Source organism: Crinia signifera, unplaced genomic scaffold (assembly GCF_055691185.1).
Source record: "Crinia signifera unplaced genomic scaffold, ASM5569118v1 HAP2_SCAFFOLD_818, whole genome shotgun sequence".
NCBI classification, from domain to species: Eukaryota; Metazoa; Chordata; class Amphibia; order Anura; family Myobatrachidae; genus Crinia; species Crinia signifera.
Genome location: NW_028142728.1, coordinates 1 through 20,606, shown reverse-complemented (window position 1 = coordinate 20,606; position 20,606 = coordinate 1). Strand labels below are relative to the sequence as shown.

General features: G+C 49.3%; 7 non-coding genes and 2 pseudogenes across 7 annotated transcripts; all 9 read right to left on the bottom strand.

Moving 5' to 3' along the window:
* Positions 1-3,183: 3,183 nt before the first annotated feature.
* Positions 3,184-3,290, bottom strand: LOC146056570 (U2 spliceosomal RNA; annotated as a pseudogene).
* Positions 3,291-4,725: 1,435 nt separating this feature from the next.
* Positions 4,726-4,916, bottom strand: LOC146056558 (U2 spliceosomal RNA). The gene has a single exon (XR_014469342.1). It is a non-coding gene; the product is annotated as a U2 spliceosomal RNA (small nuclear RNA).
* Positions 4,917-6,290: 1,374 nt separating this feature from the next.
* On the bottom strand, positions 6,291-6,481 carry LOC146056557 (U2 spliceosomal RNA). The gene has a single exon (XR_014469341.1). It is a non-coding gene; the product is annotated as a U2 spliceosomal RNA (small nuclear RNA).
* Positions 6,482-7,855: 1,374 nt separating this feature from the next.
* LOC146056573 (U2 spliceosomal RNA) lies at positions 7,856-8,046 on the bottom strand. Its single transcript, XR_014469353.1, has one exon. It is a non-coding gene; the product is annotated as a U2 spliceosomal RNA (small nuclear RNA).
* Positions 8,047-9,420: 1,374 nt separating this feature from the next.
* On the bottom strand, positions 9,421-9,611 carry LOC146056572 (U2 spliceosomal RNA). The gene has a single exon (XR_014469352.1). It is a non-coding gene; the product is annotated as a U2 spliceosomal RNA (small nuclear RNA).
* A 1,374-nt stretch (positions 9,612-10,985) lies between these two features.
* On the bottom strand, positions 10,986-11,176 carry LOC146056571 (U2 spliceosomal RNA). The gene has a single exon (XR_014469351.1). It is a non-coding gene; the product is annotated as a U2 spliceosomal RNA (small nuclear RNA).
* Positions 11,177-12,550: 1,374 nt separating this feature from the next.
* Positions 12,551-12,741, bottom strand: LOC146056568 (U2 spliceosomal RNA). The gene has a single exon (XR_014469350.1). It is a non-coding gene; the product is annotated as a U2 spliceosomal RNA (small nuclear RNA).
* A 1,374-nt stretch (positions 12,742-14,115) lies between these two features.
* Positions 14,116-14,306, bottom strand: LOC146056555 (U2 spliceosomal RNA). The gene has a single exon (XR_014469340.1). It is a non-coding gene; the product is annotated as a U2 spliceosomal RNA (small nuclear RNA).
* Positions 14,307-15,680: 1,374 nt separating this feature from the next.
* On the bottom strand, positions 15,681-15,854 carry LOC146056569 (U2 spliceosomal RNA; annotated as a pseudogene).
* Positions 15,855-20,606: the final 4,752 nt, after the last annotated feature.

Genomic DNA, 20,606 nt, shown 5'->3' with positions numbered 1-20,606 from the left:
GGGGCGTGTGGCCAGAGTGGAGTTTCCTGAAAAAGAAAGAAGAGCACTTCTCACCCTTCTCCAGATTCTCCACCTTGGAACGGAAGACGATACGTCTGGACTCCTCCTCAAAGTGCCTTTTCAGGCTCTTTTTGGTCTCATCCAGGTCGTCCTTCACGTCCCAGCCGCACCGCTGGAGGTCCACCAGGGACTGGAGCTCACGCTGCAGATTTCTGAGGTTCCTCTTACGGTCGCATGCCTGGATACGCCCTTTGACCTGAAAGAAACTGCGGATGTTAGATTTGGCATATTCCCACCAGTCAGACATACAGTCAAAATAACATTTGTCATTTTTCCATGTGATGTAGGCATCCTTAAGTTCAGCCAATACCTCCTCCTTTTCCAGCAGTGCACAGTTCAACTTCCAGGAGCCTGGGCCAGGTGGAAAACCATGGCCCAGGATACCTTGGAAGAGAATGGCCCTGTGGTCAGAGAAGAAGCAGGGAACCATAGAATGCCTAACCTGCTGCACTGCCCGGGAGGTGAACACGAAGTCAATGCGGGAACGCACAGAGCCATCGGGGCGGCTCCACGTGAAATTCACGGAGCCTCCCCCCATGGAGCCCACAGCGTCCCGCAGTGACGCTTCGGCCACCATTTCCCGGAGCAGATTGGACGTGATGTCCAACTTCGCAGAGTTGCAGGTGCTTCGTCCATCCCCTTCGATCGGGCAGTTGAAGTCTCCAGCCATCACTACAGCCCTGGTGGTGGCGAGCTGGGTCCGCAGGGTCTGGAATAATTCCAAACGCTCATTCTTGATAGGTGAAGCATACACGCAGATAAGCCTGATAGGCTCACCTGCCCAGGAGCCGTCTACGACAAGTAACCTGCCGCAGACAAGCTCCTGAACAGAATCCAGCGTGAAGAGGCTCCCCCTGATCAGAATAGCTACCCCTGCAGACTTACACTCACCTCCACCGGACCAGTAGGACGGGCCATGGGACCACTGCCGGGCCAGGTGCTTGTATGACCTGGAGAAAGGGAGAGAGCATTCCTGCAACATGTAAACATCGCATTTCTGATAGTCAAGGAAAGTAAAAACAGACTGTCTCCTAGCCTTATCCTTAATGCTCCTCACATTAATGGTAAGAATATTAAAAGCTACCATCTGTTTAGAGAAAGGGCAGGTTAGGTTACGATACGTTTACGTTACCACTCCCATCAGGGGGGGCAGCGTCCGGCTCTGCAGCTGGATCTCCTTCATGGGTTGGTTCCGTAATGCCAAGCAGCTGGTCGATGTCGCTGTCGCAGACGAGTTCAGTCGCCCCAAACTCGTCGTAACATTCCACCAAGGCCGCCATCTCCTCCTCGAGGGAGGGGGCGGGCTGGGGTGGTTCCACCAACTCAACTGCTGCCTTTTTGGAAGTTTCCGGGTCGGCAGCGGGGCTCTCCAACACCTTCCTCTTCCGTCTCAGCGTAGTCGGGCCTGCAGGGGCAAGGGGTGGAAACTCCTCCTCGGAGAGGGGAGGGGCAGAGGGGGTGGAGGGAAGAGGGGTGGGTTGGGCAAGAGGTCGGGAGGGTGAGGGAGGGGGGTGAGCAGCAGTGGAGGGGGGTGCTGTCACAGAGGGAGGTAGGGGAGGAGGGGTGGGGATGACAGGGGCAGGGGAGGGTTTCTTACCACCTTGTCTCTGCGGCTTCGGCTTTGGCTGCTTCTGTACCGGCTGGGGAGGCACCATGGGGGTAACTCCCTTCACTGCTGCGGCGTAGGATCTCGCTCTGTCAGGGCATGCCTTGTAGAGGTGGTCTCCTTTGCCGCACAGGTTGCAGACGAGCTTCGTGGGGCAGTCCTTTGTCTCGTGGCCGGCCACGTGACAGAACTTGCATGCCGAGACCTTGCACTCTCTTCCCACGTGGTCTTTCCCACTGCACTTTCGACAGGTGCGTGGTTGATCCGCGTAGTAGATGAGTCCAGCGGTTCCCCCCAGGGAGAAGCACTGTTTGAGGTGCTTGACTCCGTCTGGGCACGAAGTGTCCTTGTGGAGCCTGACCACCACCGACCACTTTACGTCCCAGAGCCCGTTGCTCAGCAGGACCCTTGTGGGGTCCCTGATGACCGTGCAGGATCTGTTCAGGAATGTGACGATGTCTTTGGCAGGCACATGTGGACTTCGCATTGAAACCGTCACCCGCCTCTCCTCCCTTTGAATAGGGCAGTTGCCCACAAAGCGAGAGAGAGGGGAATCAGGCTTCGCCGCTTTCACCGCCTCCCAATACCTCTTGCAGATGGCAATGGTGGCGAAGGTGACATAAAAGATCCCCTTGATGAAGGTCTGGGTGCTGAGGACTTCGGGGGCCGAGAATCCTTGGTCCAGGACCATCATCTTGCCGAATTGCACCAGCGAAAGGTCCGGCACCTGTCCGTCCACCTCCTTCAGCTTCATCACCACGGTTTGCCTCATCCAGGGTTCCAGGGCTGGGGTAGCCTTGGAGCCATCCCTGGCGGGCACCGCTGGTGGTGTCCCTGAAGGGGGGCAGGAGCTGGGGCCGGCCACATTTGCTGGGGTTTCGGCCGGGGACTTGCCCTTCTTCCCGGCGAGGGGGGCTGGAGCGGAGGCTGTGGCCATCCTTCCGGCTTCTCGGGGCAAAAGGGTCTTTTCCGGGACCCCGGCAGGAGGGGAAGGAGGAAATCTCTTCAGAGGGCAGAGCAACACAAGTCTAACCCTCCAAGGTGGCTAGAGAGCGATGCACGGCTTCAGAGGGCAGAGCAAAGCAAGTCTAACCCTCCACGGAGGCTGGGGAGCGTTGCAGAGCTTCGGAGGGCAGAGCAGAAAGTCTGACCCTCGGCGGCGGCTCCGGAGCGGTGGAGGCTTCAGAGGGCAGAGCAGGAAAGTCTGACCCTCCTAGGCAGCTCGGGAGTGCTGCAAGGCTTCGAGAGGGCAGAGCAAACAAGTCTGCCTCTCCCAGGTGGCTAGGGTGCGTTGATCTCCTCTTCAGGCGAAATCCTCTTCTCCTCGCCGTCGGGGGCGGAGCTTCTTCCTCGGCGTCGAGAGGGGGAGGGGTCGGCAGTCGCTTCGGAGGGCAGAGCAGAGCAAGTCTGACCCTCAGTCTTCTCCGGCTTCTCCCTCTTCAGCGATGTCTTCTCCTCCTCGCAGTCTCGACGTCTTCGCTCAATTCGCTCTTCTCGGCCTGGCAGCGGTAGCCCTGAGAAGGACCGTTGTCGGTCCAAGAAACAAGGAGCAGAGCTGCCTCTCAGAATAAACTGATAAGAACAGATACTACACTTGATCTTAGCCAAAAGGCCGAGAAGCGATGATAAGAAACTGATAAGAACAGATACTACACTTGATCTTAGCCAAAAGGCCGAGAAGCGATAACCCGAATGGGCTCCCAGCAAACCGCGCGAACCTGAATTCGGCCAGCAATACTGGTGGAGAGGAGATCAGCACCACGGACACATCTAACACACACACATCACTTCTTTGTCGTTGCAGTCTGAAAGATACCTGGCTGTACGGCAGGTGTGATTAGGACTTGAAGTGCTGGACAGGGACCGGAGGACGAGTAGCCATCCAACTGATTTTGTGATTAGGTCGTCGGCGGGCGGGAAGGGAGCCTCAGCTGGGTAGGAGGCCAAATTTGCATGTGCTCCGCCCCGTCTGTTGACGTCGCGTCAACAGACACACACCCACTAGGCAGACGACCAACAGGCAAGCAGCAGCAGCCAGCTGTCTCCTCGCTCTTTGCTGCTGCATGCCTGCCTGTGTCCCTGACGAACTGCTGCTGACTAAATCAATCAGCTAGCTGCTGCAGAGGAGAAGGAGGAATCTTGCACAATCAGGTGCAATGACGGCTTTCCTGTTTTGAGCCCATTCAGCAGCAGTAGTAGACAGTCAGATGGACAGGCATTCATGTGGCAGGACCCTTTGTGTGACATCACAATCTGCCCTCTATGACATCACAAGCTGCTCACTCGGAATCCGGCGGAACCTGACAGCCAGACAGTCACTTGGAACAGACAGGCAGACAGGACAGTCATGTGTAGGTGAGCTGGGTGGGCCAATGTTTTCTTTTATTGGCAGTTACCACCCAAATGATGGTCCGAAGAAGGTAAGTGATACTTTTTCTAAATCCCCCCTCTCAATGATCATCAATTGTTTGGCTCGGAAAAAAAATGGAAGAGGAAAAAAAATTCCCAAAACAAAAGAAATGAGGAAAAAAAATTCCCAAAACAAAAGAGAGAAAAGAGCGCGCAAAAAGAAAAGAAAAAAATATAAGAAATAAAGAAAGAAAGAAAGAAAGAGAGAGGAAAAAAAAAAAAACCAAGCCATTTCAAATGGAGAGGGAGGGGGGTCCAAAAATGCCATTGCTGTGATCCAGTTGATGTTTCCGTGGTAAGATCGTAGGTAAGTCACATAGTGTTTGCATATTTATTGGGAGGTCGCAGCGATTGATAAGTCCTTTAATTTAGGCAGGCTTCCGGTCTTTTGCCTAGGCCGCACATGCTGATATCAAGTGTAGTGTCACGTAAAAATATTTAACTGCCTCGATTCCAGAAAGTACAATTCAAGGAGTCAAGAAATAGTCACAAAATGATACACTGGAGGCAGGATTTCAAAGTATTTATGCACAAGGGTTAAACCTTGAAGCAGCAAATGCATGCATTTCTAAATACAAAGGTGCACAAACAATTGATACTCCAAATCAAGTGCCAGGAATGGAAATAGTCTATTTTTGGATAACAGATTAGGAAGGTGCACCGGTCCTGGAAGTACTGCAATACCAGGTCAATGCGTGGAGTGGACAGAGCAAGCTCTTCTTCCATCTCCCTGTTCTAAAAATCCATTTAATATATGGCCCCCAGATAGGGGGCGTATCAGATATTAAACTGATAAGAACAGATACTACACTTGATCTTAGCCAAAAGGCCGAGAAGCGATAACCCGAATGGGCTCCCAGCAAACCGCGCGAACCTGAATTCGGCCAGCAATACTGGTGGAGAGGAGATCAGCACCACGGACACATCTAACACACACACATCACTTCTTTGTCGTTGCAGTCTGAAAGATACCTGGCTGTACGGCAGGTGTGATTAGGACTTGAAGTGCTGGACAGGGACCGGAGGACGAGTAGCCATCCAACTGATTTTGTGATTAGGTCGTCGGCGGGCGGGAAGGGAGCCTCAGCTGGGTAGGAGGCCAAATTTGCATGTGCTCCGCCCCGTCTGTTGACGTCGCGTCAACAGACACACACCCACTAGGCAGACGACCAACAGGCAAGCAGCAGCAGCCAGCTGTCTCCTCGCTCTTTGCTGCTGCATGCCTGCCTGTGTCCCTGACGAACTGCTGCTGACTAAATCAATCAGCTAGCTGCTGCAGAGGAGAAGGAGGAATCTTGCACAATCAGGTGCAATGACGGCTTTCCTGTTTTGAGCCCATTCAGCAGCAGTAGTAGACAGTCAGATGGACAGGCATTCATGTGGCAGGACCCTTTGTGTGACATCACAATCTGCCCTCTATGACATCACAAGCTGCTCACTCGGAATCCGGCGGAACCTGACAGCCAGACAGTCACTTGGAACAGACAGGCAGACAGGACAGTCATGTGTAGGTGAGCTGGGTGGGCCAATGTTTTCTTTTATTGGCAGTTACCACCCAAATGATGGTCCGAAGAAGGTAAGTGATACTTTTTCTAAATCCCCCCTCTCAATGATCATCAATTGTTTGGCTCGGAAAAAAAATGGAAGAGGAAAAAAAATTCCCAAAACAAAAGAAATGAGGAAAAAAAATTCCCAAAACAAAAGAGAGAAAAGAGCGCGCAAAAAGAAAAGAAAAAAATATAAGAAATAAAGAAAGAAAGAAAGAAAGAGAGAGGAAAAAAAAAAAAACCAAGCCATTTCAAATGGAGAGGGAGGGGGGTCCAAAAATGCCATTGCTGTGATCCAGTTGATGTTTCCGTGGTAAGATCGTAGGTAAGTCACATAGTGTTTGCATATTTATTGGGAGGTCGCAGCGATTGATAAGTCCTTTAATTTAGGCAGGCTTCCGGTCTTTTGCCTAGGCCGCACATGCTGATATCAAGTGTAGTGTCACGTAAAAATATTTAACTGCCTCGATTCCAGAAAGTACAATTCAAGGAGTCAAGAAATAGTCACAAAATGATACACTGGAGGCAGGATTTCAAAGTATTTATGCACAAGGGTTAAACCTTGAAGCAGCAAATGCATGCATTTCTAAATACAAAGGTGCACAAACAATTGATACTCCAAATCAAGTGCCAGGAATGGAAATAGTCTATTTTTGGATAACAGATTAGGAAGGTGCACCGGTCCTGGAAGTACTGCAATACCAGGTCAATGCGTGGAGTGGACAGAGCAAGCTCTTCTTCCATCTCCCTGTTCTAAAAATCCATTTAATATATGGCCCCCAGATAGGGGGCGTATCAGATATTAAACTGATAAGAACAGATACTACACTTGATCTTAGCCAAAAGGCCGAGAAGCGATAACCCGAATGGGCTCCCAGCAAACCGCGCGAACCTGAATTCGGCCAGCAATACTGGTGGAGAGGAGATCAGCACCACGGACACATCTAACACACACACATCACTTCTTTGTCGTTGCAGTCTGAAAGATACCTGGCTGTACGGCAGGTGTGATTAGGACTTGAAGTGCTGGACAGGGACCGGAGGACGAGTAGCCATCCAACTGATTTTGTGATTAGGTCGTCGGCGGGCGGGAAGGGAGCCTCAGCTGGGTAGGAGGCCAAATTTGCATGTGCTCCGCCCCGTCTGTTGACGTCGCGTCAACAGACACACACCCACTAGGCAGACGACCAACAGGCAAGCAGCAGCAGCCAGCTGTCTCCTCGCTCTTTGCTGCTGCATGCCTGCCTGTGTCCCTGACGAACTGCTGCTGACTAAATCAATCAGCTAGCTGCTGCAGAGGAGAAGGAGGAATCTTGCACAATCAGGTGCAATGACGGCTTTCCTGTTTTGAGCCCATTCAGCAGCAGTAGTAGACAGTCAGATGGACAGGCATTCATGTGGCAGGACCCTTTGTGTGACATCACAATCTGCCCTCTATGACATCACAAGCTGCTCACTCGGAATCCGGCGGAACCTGACAGCCAGACAGTCACTTGGAACAGACAGGCAGACAGGACAGTCATGTGTAGGTGAGCTGGGTGGGCCAATGTTTTCTTTTATTGGCAGTTACCACCCAAATGATGGTCCGAAGAAGGTAAGTGATACTTTTTCTAAATCCCCCCTCTCAATGATCATCAATTGTTTGGCTCGGAAAAAAAATGGAAGAGGAAAAAAAATTCCCAAAACAAAAGAAATGAGGAAAAAAAATTCCCAAAACAAAAGAGAGAAAAGAGCGCGCAAAAAGAAAAGAAAAAAATATAAGAAATAAAGAAAGAAAGAAAGAAAGAGAGAGGAAAAAAAAAAAAACCAAGCCATTTCAAATGGAGAGGGAGGGGGGTCCAAAAATGCCATTGCTGTGATCCAGTTGATGTTTCCGTGGTAAGATCGTAGGTAAGTCACATAGTGTTTGCATATTTATTGGGAGGTCGCAGCGATTGATAAGTCCTTTAATTTAGGCAGGCTTCCGGTCTTTTGCCTAGGCCGCACATGCTGATATCAAGTGTAGTGTCACGTAAAAATATTTAACTGCCTCGATTCCAGAAAGTACAATTCAAGGAGTCAAGAAATAGTCACAAAATGATACACTGGAGGCAGGATTTCAAAGTATTTATGCACAAGGGTTAAACCTTGAAGCAGCAAATGCATGCATTTCTAAATACAAAGGTGCACAAACAATTGATACTCCAAATCAAGTGCCAGGAATGGAAATAGTCTATTTTTGGATAACAGATTAGGAAGGTGCACCGGTCCTGGAAGTACTGCAATACCAGGTCAATGCGTGGAGTGGACAGAGCAAGCTCTTCTTCCATCTCCCTGTTCTAAAAATCCATTTAATATATGGCCCCCAGATAGGGGGCGTATCAGATATTAAACTGATAAGAACAGATACTACACTTGATCTTAGCCAAAAGGCCGAGAAGCGATAACCCGAATGGGCTCCCAGCAAACCGCGCGAACCTGAATTCGGCCAGCAATACTGGTGGAGAGGAGATCAGCACCACGGACACATCTAACACACACACATCACTTCTTTGTCGTTGCAGTCTGAAAGATACCTGGCTGTACGGCAGGTGTGATTAGGACTTGAAGTGCTGGACAGGGACCGGAGGACGAGTAGCCATCCAACTGATTTTGTGATTAGGTCGTCGGCGGGCGGGAAGGGAGCCTCAGCTGGGTAGGAGGCCAAATTTGCATGTGCTCCGCCCCGTCTGTTGACGTCGCGTCAACAGACACACACCCACTAGGCAGACGACCAACAGGCAAGCAGCAGCAGCCAGCTGTCTCCTCGCTCTTTGCTGCTGCATGCCTGCCTGTGTCCCTGACGAACTGCTGCTGACTAAATCAATCAGCTAGCTGCTGCAGAGGAGAAGGAGGAATCTTGCACAATCAGGTGCAATGACGGCTTTCCTGTTTTGAGCCCATTCAGCAGCAGTAGTAGACAGTCAGATGGACAGGCATTCATGTGGCAGGACCCTTTGTGTGACATCACAATCTGCCCTCTATGACATCACAAGCTGCTCACTCGGAATCCGGCGGAACCTGACAGCCAGACAGTCACTTGGAACAGACAGGCAGACAGGACAGTCATGTGTAGGTGAGCTGGGTGGGCCAATGTTTTCTTTTATTGGCAGTTACCACCCAAATGATGGTCCGAAGAAGGTAAGTGATACTTTTTCTAAATCCCCCCTCTCAATGATCATCAATTGTTTGGCTCGGAAAAAAAATGGAAGAGGAAAAAAAATTCCCAAAACAAAAGAAATGAGGAAAAAAAATTCCCAAAACAAAAGAGAGAAAAGAGCGCGCAAAAAGAAAAGAAAAAAATATAAGAAATAAAGAAAGAAAGAAAGAAAGAGAGAGGAAAAAAAAAAAAACCAAGCCATTTCAAATGGAGAGGGAGGGGGGTCCAAAAATGCCATTGCTGTGATCCAGTTGATGTTTCCGTGGTAAGATCGTAGGTAAGTCACATAGTGTTTGCATATTTATTGGGAGGTCGCAGCGATTGATAAGTCCTTTAATTTAGGCAGGCTTCCGGTCTTTTGCCTAGGCCGCACATGCTGATATCAAGTGTAGTGTCACGTAAAAATATTTAACTGCCTCGATTCCAGAAAGTACAATTCAAGGAGTCAAGAAATAGTCACAAAATGATACACTGGAGGCAGGATTTCAAAGTATTTATGCACAAGGGTTAAACCTTGAAGCAGCAAATGCATGCATTTCTAAATACAAAGGTGCACAAACAATTGATACTCCAAATCAAGTGCCAGGAATGGAAATAGTCTATTTTTGGATAACAGATTAGGAAGGTGCACCGGTCCTGGAAGTACTGCAATACCAGGTCAATGCGTGGAGTGGACAGAGCAAGCTCTTCTTCCATCTCCCTGTTCTAAAAATCCATTTAATATATGGCCCCCAGATAGGGGGCGTATCAGATATTAAACTGATAAGAACAGATACTACACTTGATCTTAGCCAAAAGGCCGAGAAGCGATAACCCGAATGGGCTCCCAGCAAACCGCGCGAACCTGAATTCGGCCAGCAATACTGGTGGAGAGGAGATCAGCACCACGGACACATCTAACACACACACATCACTTCTTTGTCGTTGCAGTCTGAAAGATACCTGGCTGTACGGCAGGTGTGATTAGGACTTGAAGTGCTGGACAGGGACCGGAGGACGAGTAGCCATCCAACTGATTTTGTGATTAGGTCGTCGGCGGGCGGGAAGGGAGCCTCAGCTGGGTAGGAGGCCAAATTTGCATGTGCTCCGCCCCGTCTGTTGACGTCGCGTCAACAGACACACACCCACTAGGCAGACGACCAACAGGCAAGCAGCAGCAGCCAGCTGTCTCCTCGCTCTTTGCTGCTGCATGCCTGCCTGTGTCCCTGACGAACTGCTGCTGACTAAATCAATCAGCTAGCTGCTGCAGAGGAGAAGGAGGAATCTTGCACAATCAGGTGCAATGACGGCTTTCCTGTTTTGAGCCCATTCAGCAGCAGTAGTAGACAGTCAGATGGACAGGCATTCATGTGGCAGGACCCTTTGTGTGACATCACAATCTGCCCTCTATGACATCACAAGCTGCTCACTCGGAATCCGGCGGAACCTGACAGCCAGACAGTCACTTGGAACAGACAGGCAGACAGGACAGTCATGTGTAGGTGAGCTGGGTGGGCCAATGTTTTCTTTTATTGGCAGTTACCACCCAAATGATGGTCCGAAGAAGGTAAGTGATACTTTTTCTAAATCCCCCCTCTCAATGATCATCAATTGTTTGGCTCGGAAAAAAAATGGAAGAGGAAAAAAAATTCCCAAAACAAAAGAAATGAGGAAAAAAAATTCCCAAAACAAAAGAGAGAAAAGAGCGCGCAAAAAGAAAAGAAAAAAATATAAGAAATAAAGAAAGAAAGAAAGAAAGAGAGAGGAAAAAAAAAAAAACCAAGCCATTTCAAATGGAGAGGGAGGGGGGTCCAAAAATGCCATTGCTGTGATCCAGTTGATGTTTCCGTGGTAAGATCGTAGGTAAGTCACATAGTGTTTGCATATTTATTGGGAGGTCGCAGCGATTGATAAGTCCTTTAATTTAGGCAGGCTTCCGGTCTTTTGCCTAGGCCGCACATGCTGATATCAAGTGTAGTGTCACGTAAAAATATTTAACTGCCTCGATTCCAGAAAGTACAATTCAAGGAGTCAAGAAATAGTCACAAAATGATACACTGGAGGCAGGATTTCAAAGTATTTATGCACAAGGGTTAAACCTTGAAGCAGCAAATGCATGCATTTCTAAATACAAAGGTGCACAAACAATTGATACTCCAAATCAAGTGCCAGGAATGGAAATAGTCTATTTTTGGATAACAGATTAGGAAGGTGCACCGGTCCTGGAAGTACTGCAATACCAGGTCAATGCGTGGAGTGGACAGAGCAAGCTCTTCTTCCATCTCCCTGTTCTAAAAATCCATTTAATATATGGCCCCCAGATAGGGGGCGTATCAGATATTAAACTGATAAGAACAGATACTACACTTGATCTTAGCCAAAAGGCCGAGAAGCGATAACCCGAATGGGCTCCCAGCAAACCGCGCGAACCTGAATTCGGCCAGCAATACTGGTGGAGAGGAGATCAGCACCACGGACACATCTAACACACACACATCACTTCTTTGTCGTTGCAGTCTGAAAGATACCTGGCTGTACGGCAGGTGTGATTAGGACTTGAAGTGCTGGACAGGGACCGGAGGACGAGTAGCCATCCAACTGATTTTGTGATTAGGTCGTCGGCGGGCGGGAAGGGAGCCTCAGCTGGGTAGGAGGCCAAATTTGCATGTGCTCCGCCCCGTCTGTTGACGTCGCGTCAACAGACACACACCCACTAGGCAGACGACCAACAGGCAAGCAGCAGCAGCCAGCTGTCTCCTCGCTCTTTGCTGCTGCATGCCTGCCTGTGTCCCTGACGAACTGCTGCTGACTAAATCAATCAGCTAGCTGCTGCAGAGGAGAAGGAGGAATCTTGCACAATCAGGTGCAATGACGGCTTTCCTGTTTTGAGCCCATTCAGCAGCAGTAGTAGACAGTCAGATGGACAGGCATTCATGTGGCAGGACCCTTTGTGTGACATCACAATCTGCCCTCTATGACATCACAAGCTGCTCACTCGGAATCCGGCGGAACCTGACAGCCAGACAGTCACTTGGAACAGACAGGCAGACAGGACAGTCATGTGTAGGTGAGCTGGGTGGGCCAATGTTTTCTTTTATTGGCAGTTACCACCCAAATGATGGTCCGAAGAAGGTAAGTGATACTTTTTCTAAATCCCCCCTCTCAATGATCATCAATTGTTTGGCTCGGAAAAAAAATGGAAGAGGAAAAAAAATTCCCAAAACAAAAGAAATGAGGAAAAAAAATTCCCAAAACAAAAGAGAGAAAAGAGCGCGCAAAAAGAAAAGAAAAAAATATAAGAAATAAAGAAAGAAAGAAAGAAAGAGAGAGGAAAAAAAAAAAAACCAAGCCATTTCAAATGGAGAGGGAGGGGGGTCCAAAAATGCCATTGCTGTGATCCAGTTGATGTTTCCGTGGTAAGATCGTAGGTAAGTCACATAGTGTTTGCATATTTATTGGGAGGTCGCAGCGATTGATAAGTCCTTTAATTTAGGCAGGCTTCCGGTCTTTTGCCTAGGCCGCACATGCTGATATCAAGTGTAGTGTCACGTAAAAATATTTAACTGCCTCGATTCCAGAAAGTACAATTCAAGGAGTCAAGAAATAGTCACAAAATGATACACTGGAGGCAGGATTTCAAAGTATTTATGCACAAGGGTTAAACCTTGAAGCAGCAAATGCATGCATTTCTAAATACAAAGGTGCACAAACAATTGATACTCCAAATCAAGTGCCAGGAATGGAAATAGTCTATTTTTGGATAACAGATTAGGAAGGTGCACCGGTCCTGGAAGTACTGCAATACCAGGTCAATGCGTGGAGTGGACAGAGCAAGCTCTTCTTCCATCTCCCTGTTCTAAAAATCCATTTAATATATGGCCCCCAGATAGGGGGCGTATCAGATATTAAACTGATAAGAACAGATACTACACTTGATCTTAGCCAAAAGGCCGAGAAGCGATAACCCGAATGGGCTCCCAGCAAACCGCGCGAACCTGAATTCGGCCAGCAATACTGGTGGAGAGGAGATCAGCACCACGGACACATCTAACACACACACATCACTTCTTTGTCGTTGCAGTCTGAAAGATACCTGGCTGTACGGCAGGTGTGATTAGGACTTGAAGTGCTGGACAGGGACCGGAGGACGAGTAGCCATCCAACTGATTTTGTGATTAGGTCGTCGGCGGGCGGGAAGGGAGCCTCAGCTGGGTAGGAGGCCAAATTTGCATGTGCTCCGCCCCGTCTGTTGACGTCGCGTCAACAGACACACACCCACTAGGCAGACGACCAACAGGCAAGCAGCAGCAGCCAGCTGTCTCCTCGCTCTTTGCTGCTGCATGCCTGCCTGTGTCCCTGACGAACTGCTGCTGACTAAATCAATCAGCTAGCTGCTGCAGAGGAGAAGGAGGAATCTTGCACAATCAGGTGCAATGACGGCTTTCCTGTTTTGAGCCCATTCAGCAGCAGTAGTAGACAGTCAGATGGACAGGCATTCATGTGGCAGGACCCTTTGTGTGACATCACAATCTGCCCTCTATGACATCACAAGCTGCTCACTCGGAATCCGGCGGAACCTGACAGCCAGACAGTCACTTGGAACAGACAGGCAGACAGGACAGTCATGTGTAGGTGAGCTGGGTGGGCCAATGTTTTCTTTTATTGGCAGTTACCACCCAAATGATGGTCCGAAGAAGGTAAGTGATACTTTTTCTAAATCCCCCCTCTCAATGATCATCAATTGTTTGGCTCGGAAAAAAAATGGAAGAGGAAAAAAAATTCCCAAAACAAAAGAAATGAGGAAAAAAAATTCCCAAAACAAAAGAGAGAAAAGAGCGCGCAAAAAGAAAAGAAAAAAATATAAGAAATAAAGAAAGAAAGAAAGAAAGAGAGAGGAAAAAAAAAAAAACCAAGCCATTTCAAATGGAGAGGGAGGGGGGTCCAAAAATGCCATTGCTGTGATCCAGTTGATGTTTCCGTGGTAAGATCGTAGGTAAGTCACATAGTGTTTGCATATTTATTGGGAGGTCGCAGCGATTGATAAGTCCTTTAATTTAGGCAGGCTTCCGGTCTTTTGCCTAGGCCGCACATGCTGATATCAAGTGTAGTGTCACGTAAAAATATTTAACTGCCTCGATTCCAGAAAGTACAATTCAAGGAGTCAAGAAATAGTCACAAAATGATACACTGGAGGCAGGATTTCAAAGTATTTATGCACAAGGGTTAAACCTTGAAGCAGCAAATGCATGCATTTCTAAATACAAAGGTGCACAAACAATTGATACTCCAAATCAAGTGCCAGGAATGGAAATAGTCTATTTTTGGATAACAGATTAGGAAGGTGCACCGGTCCTGGAAGTACTGCAATACCAGGTCAATGCGTGGAGTGGACAGAGCAAGCTCTTCTTCCATCTCCCTGTTCTAAAAATCCATTTAATATATGGCCCCCAGATAGGGGGCGTATCAGATATTAAACTGATAAGAACAGATACTACACTTGATCTTAGCCAAAAGGCCGAGAAGCGATAACCCGAATGGGCTCCCAGCAAACCGCGCGAACCTGAATTCGGCCAGCAATACTGGTGGAGAGGAGATCAGCACCACGGACACATCTAACACACACACATCACTTCTTTGTCGTTGCAGTCTGAAAGATACCTGGCTGTACGGCAGGTGTGATTAGGACTTGAAGTGCTGGACAGGGACCGGAGGACGAGTAGCCATCCAACTGATTTTGTGATTAGGTCGTCGGCGGGCGGGAAGGGAGCCTCAGCTGGGTAGGAGGCCAAATTTGCATGTGCTCCGCCCCGTCTGTTGACGTCGCGTCAACAGACACACACCCACTAGGCAGACGACCAACAGGCAAGCAGCAGCAGCCAGCTGTCTCCTCGCTCTTTGCTGCTGCATGCCTGCCTGTGTCCCTGACGAACTGCTGCTGACTAAATCAATCAGCTAGCTGCTGCAGAGGAGAAGGAGGAATCTTGCACAATCAGGTGCAATGACGGCTTTCCTGTTTTGAGCCCATTCAGCAGCAGTAGTAGACAGTCAGATGGACAGGCATTCATGTGGCAGGACCCTTTGTGTGACATCACAATCTGCCCTCTATGACATCACAAGCTGCTCACTCGGAATCCGGCGGAACCTGACAGCCAGACAGTCACTTGGAACAGACAGGCAGACAGGACAGTCATGTGTAGGTGAGCTGGGTGGGCCAATGTTTTCTTTTATTGGCAGTTACCACCCAAATGATGGTCCGAAGAAGGTAAGTGATACTTTTTCTAAATCCCCCCTCTCAATGATCATCAATTGTTTGGCTCGGAAAAAAAATGGAAGAGGAAAAAAAATTCCCAAAACAAAAGAAATGAGGAAAAAAAATTCCCAAAACAAAAGAGAGAAAAGAGCGCGCAAAAAGAAAAGAAAAAAATATAAGAAATAAAGAAAGAAAGAAAGAAAGAGAGAGGAAAAAAAAAAAAACCAAGCCATTTCAAATGGAGAGGGAGGGGGGTCCAAAAATGCCATTGCTGTGATCCAGTTGATGTTTCCGTGGTAAGATCGTAGGTAAGTCACATAGTGTTTGCATATTTATTGGGAGGTCGCAGCGATTGATAAGTCCTTTAATTTAGGCAGGCTTCCGGTCTTTTGCCTAGGCCGCACATGCTGATATCAAGTGTAGTGTCACGTAAAAATATTTAACTGCCTCGATTCCAGAAAGTACAATTCAAGGAGTCAAGAAATAGTCACAAAATGATACACTGGAGGCAGGATTTCAAAGTATTTATGCACAAGGGTTAAACCTTGAAGCAGCAAATGCATGCATTTCTAAATACAAAGGTGCACAAACAATTGATACTCCAAATCAAGTGCCAGGAATGGAAATAGTCTATTTTTGGATAACAGATTAGGAAGGTGCACCGGTCCTGGAAGTACTGCAATACCAGGTCAATGCGTGGAGTGGACAGAGCAAGCTCTTCTTCCATCTCCCTGTTCTAAAAATCCATTTAATATATGGCCCCCAGATAGGGGGCGTATCAGATATTAAACTGATAAGAACAGATTTTTTGATTGAAAAAGCAGGTCTTTATTGTACATAAAGAATGCAAAAAAACAGACGATAACAAATATCACACATATACCGTGTCGCAGCACAGCCAAAACACAGTACACATGCAAACAGTATAGTACATATTATAAAATACAGCACAAGATAAACTCACACTATAGACTATACTATGCACTATGCATTCTAACGGTAACATTTACACTACAGTATACAAGACTATGGGTGTGGAGGGTAGGGGGTGAGGGAGGAGGAATCACATGCCCGAAGCTTTATTGACCAGACAGACACATATAAGGGGAGGGCAATAAATAGAAATACATCAACAAAACAACAGACATTGTGAAGTGAGGGGGAAGGGGCCACGGTCCCAAAGTCTTATAAAACAGTCCAAACAAGGGGAAAGGACCAGAAGAAAAGGGGTTTAGTCCTCTTCCTCCTCAGGGCTATCCCGGATGGAATAGTCTCTGAGCAGGCTGTGAACCAGCCTGCGGCAGTCCTGAACGGACATTCTCTCCCTCCGCAATATGAGACGATTTCTGGCAAACCACAAAGCGTCCTTAACACAGTTTATAAGGCGCCAGGCTTCCTGGGTCGCCCCATATGTGTGGGTGCCCGGGAATAGTCCATACAGTACCGAAAGGTATGAAAGACAGTTCCTGGGCACGGAGTCCTTGAATTCAGTCTCTAGGGCATCCAACAACAACTGTGCGTAGGTGCAGTCCCAGAAGATGTGCATGGAGGTTTCTTCATGCACAAAGCACCAGGGACAATGTCTATACCTACACAAGTTTCGGGAGTGCATGAATGACCGGTGAGGCAAGCCCCCCTGAATGGCCATCCATGACATGTCTTTATGTCTATTTGTGAGCCTTTTGGAGGCCACATACTCCCAGACAAACTTGGCAGTTGCTGAAGGGAGCCCTGAAATCGGTTCCATGACGTCTTTGGCTCTGATGAGCTTGTGGACATTTTTAGGTTTCCACAAGTCGGGTTTCAATCCCTCCAGTTGGTGCTCCCTCACAAACTTGGACACATCCAGGTAGAACCATGGAGTAGTCCAGTTGTAAGGGATGGAGCTGTCCCACTTGTCCCATTTAAGGGTCCTCCACATAGGTAGGAGGAAGAAGCGGGACATGGAGTTCCCCGCAGAGCCGGCACAATTGTCAATCAAAGTTCTGCGGATACAGTTACATGCAAAGAAGGCTCTCAGCATAGTTGGAATGTCTGGAATGCCTTTGCCACCTTTGAGGGGATCTTTGTACATAACAATCCGCTTGACTCTGTCCATTTTGGAGCCCCAGATGAAGTGGAAAACAGCCCGTGTGATGGCCTTGCAGATCGCCGCCAGAGGTGGCCAGGCCTGGGCGGTGTACTGAAGAACAGGAAGAATCTCATTCCGCAGCACAAGTGTTTTCCCTTCGATGGTAAGGTCTCTGAGACTCCACAATCCCAGTTTCTGACGCATTGTCGCAAGTCTTTCATCCCAGCACTTCAGGGCCGCTCCATCTCCCCCGAACCAGACACCAAGGATCTTGATGAGGTCTGGTTTTACCGTGAATGGGAATGGAGTGGAGGACGACAGGTGCCACTTTCCGAAGAGCATAGCCTCTGACTTCCCAAGGTTGACCCTTGCTCCTGAAGCACGGCCGAAGTTTTCGCAGGTCTGGACGAGTGCCGTCACCGATCTCTGGTCTGCGCAGAACACCGTGACGTCATCCATGTACAGCGAACACTTGGCCTCTGGGTGGTCTGGACCCGGTGCGGTGATCCCTCTGATCTCTTGATTTTGCCTGATGGATACAGCGAAGAGCTCTATAACACAAACAAAAAGAAGAGGTGAAAGAGGGCAGCCTTGTCTGACCCCAGACATAACAGAGAAGGGGTCAGTCTTCCAGCCGTTCACCAACACCGAGCTGTAAATGTCAAGGTACATCAGGTTAACATACGAACAGAATAGCTCACCAAGACCAAATTTACGCAGTACCTTGCCCATCAGCTCATGGGAGACACGGTCAAAGGCCTTTTCCTGATCAAGACTGATCAGGGCCGTGCACACATTACGGTCTTTCACGTAATGGACAGTGTCTCTGAGGAGGGCAAGGCTGTCTGCGATTCTGCGGCCTGGAATGGCGCAGGTTTGGTCTGGATGAACGATCTGCCCAATGACAGCCTTCAGCCGGTTGGCCAGTACCTTGGCGAGGATTTTGTAGTCCACGTTCAGAAGAGAGATGGGACGCCAATTTTTCAGGTCACATCTCTCCCCCTTACGCTTATACAAGATCGTGATCATTCCTTCCCTCAGCGAAGGAGGCATTTTGCCCTCCACCACCATCTCCTCGTACAGCTCGAGCAGGTCCGGGCCAATGAGATCCCACAGCGCAACATAGAGCTCTGCTGGGAGACCATCACTGCCCGGAGTCCTGCCCTGCCTAAAGGATTTAGCGGCAGAGAGCACCTCCTCCAACGCCAGGGGAGCGTCCATGGCTGATTTACCTGCAGGATCAATAGTGTTAGTGATACCTGACAGGAACTTATCCGCCTCATCGGTGTCTGTAGTCTTAGGGGAGTAGAGGTCGCTGTAGTAGTCGCGGACGACCTTCATCACGCCCTCCTTCCCCTGTCTGGGGATGCCCTTCTCATCACGCAGCTCTGTCAGGGGCGTATGGCCAGAGTGGAGTTTCCTGAAAAAGAAGGAAGAACATTTCTCACCCTTCTCCAGATTCTCCACCTTGGAACGGAAGACGATACGTCTGGACTCCTCCTCAAAGTGCCTTTTCAGGCTCTTTTTGGTCTCGTCCAGGTCGTCCTTCACGTCCCAGCCGCACCGCTGGAGGTCCACCATGGACTGGAGCTCACGCTGCAGTTTTCTGAGGTTCCTCTTACGGTCGCATGCCTGGATACGCCCTTTAGCCTGAAAGAAACTGCGGATGTTAGATTTGGCATATTCCCACCAATCAGACATACAGTCAAAATAACATTTGTCATTCTTCCATGTGATGTAGGCATCCTTAAGCTCAGCCAGTACTTCCTCCCTTTCCAGTAAGGCACAGTTCAACTTCCAGGAGCCTGGGCCAGATGGAAAACCATGGCCCAGAATTCCTTGGAAGTGAATGGCCCTGTGGTCAGAGAAGAAGCAGGGAACCATAGAATGCCTAACCTGCTGCACTGCCCGGGATGTGAACACAAAGTCAATGCGGGAACGCACGGAGCCATCGGGGCGGCTCCACGTGAAATTCACGGAGCCAGCCCCCATGGAGCCCACAGCGTCCCGCAGTGATGCTTCGGCCACCATTTCCCTGAGCAGGTTGGACGTGATGTCCAGCTTCGCAGAGTTGCAGGTGCTTCGACCATCCCCTTCAATCGGGCAGTTAAAGTCCCCGGCCATCACTACAGCCCTGGTGGTGGCGAGCTGGGTCCGCAGAGTCTGGAATAATTCCAAACGCTCATTCTTAAAAGGTGAAGCGTACACGCAGATAAGCCTGATAGGCTCACCTGCCCAGGAGCCGTCTACGACAATGAGTCTGCCGCAGACAAGCTCCTGAACAGAATCCAGCGTGAAGAGGCTCCCCCTGATCAGAATGGCTACCCCTGCAGACTTACACTCACCTCCACCGGACCAGTAGGACGGACCATGGGACCACTGCCGGGCCAGGTGCCTGTAGGACCTGGAGAAAGGGAGAGAGCATTCCTGCAACATATACACATCACATTTCTGAATGTCAAGAAAAGCAAAGATAGATTGACGTCTGCACTTATCCTTAATGCTCCTTACATTAATGGTAAAAAGATTAAAAGCTACCATTTGTTAAGAGAAAAAGGTTACTGTGGCGATACGTATACTTTACCACTCCCATCGGGAGGTGTTTCCTCTGGGTCGGCCACCGGATCTCCCTGCTGGGGTGTCTCGATGTTGTTGAGCAGTTGGTCGATGTTGTTGAGGCTGTCGAGCTCAGGCACCCCACTCTCCTCGAAGACCTCTGCATATGCCTCCATCTCCTCCTCGAGGGTGAAGGAGTCCTGGTCTGGCTCGACCGATTCGACTGCCGCTTTCTTGGAAGATTCTGGGTCAGCAGCTGGGCTGTCTAACTCCTTCCTCTTCCTTCTCGGCTGTACATTTCCTGCATGGGCAAGTGGTGGAAACTCTTCCTCGGAGAGGAGAGGGACAGGGAGGGGGCGAGAGGGGGTGGTGGGAGGAAGGGTGGGTTGGATCACAGGTCGGGAGGGTGAGGGAGGAGGGGTGGTGCGAGCAGCCGGGATGGGAGTAGCTGTCACAGAGGGAGGGAGGGGAGGAGGGTTAGGAATGGTGGGGGAAGGTTTCTTACCAACTTGCTTTTGCGGAACCTTCTTCCTTTGCACCGGTGTGGGTGGCACCTTGGGGGGGACGATCACACCCGATGCTGCTGCGGCGTAGGATCTTGCTCTACTTGGACAGTCCTTGTAGACATGATCCACTGAGCCGCACAGGTTGCAGGTCTTCTTCGTGGGGCAGTCCTTTGTCTCGTGGCCGGCCAGTCGACAAATCTTGCAAGCCAGGACCTTGCATTCCTTCCCAAAGTGGTCCTTTCCATCACACTTACGACAAGTGCGTGGCTGGTCCACGTAGTGGATAAGTCCTGCAGTTCCCCCCAGGGAGAAGCACGGTCTGAGGTGCTTGACTCCATCTGGGCACGAAGTGTCCTTGTGCAGCCTGACAATCACCGACCACTTTCCAGTCCAGAGTCCATTCTCGTAAAGGATCCTTGTGGGGTCCTTTATGACGGTGCAGGA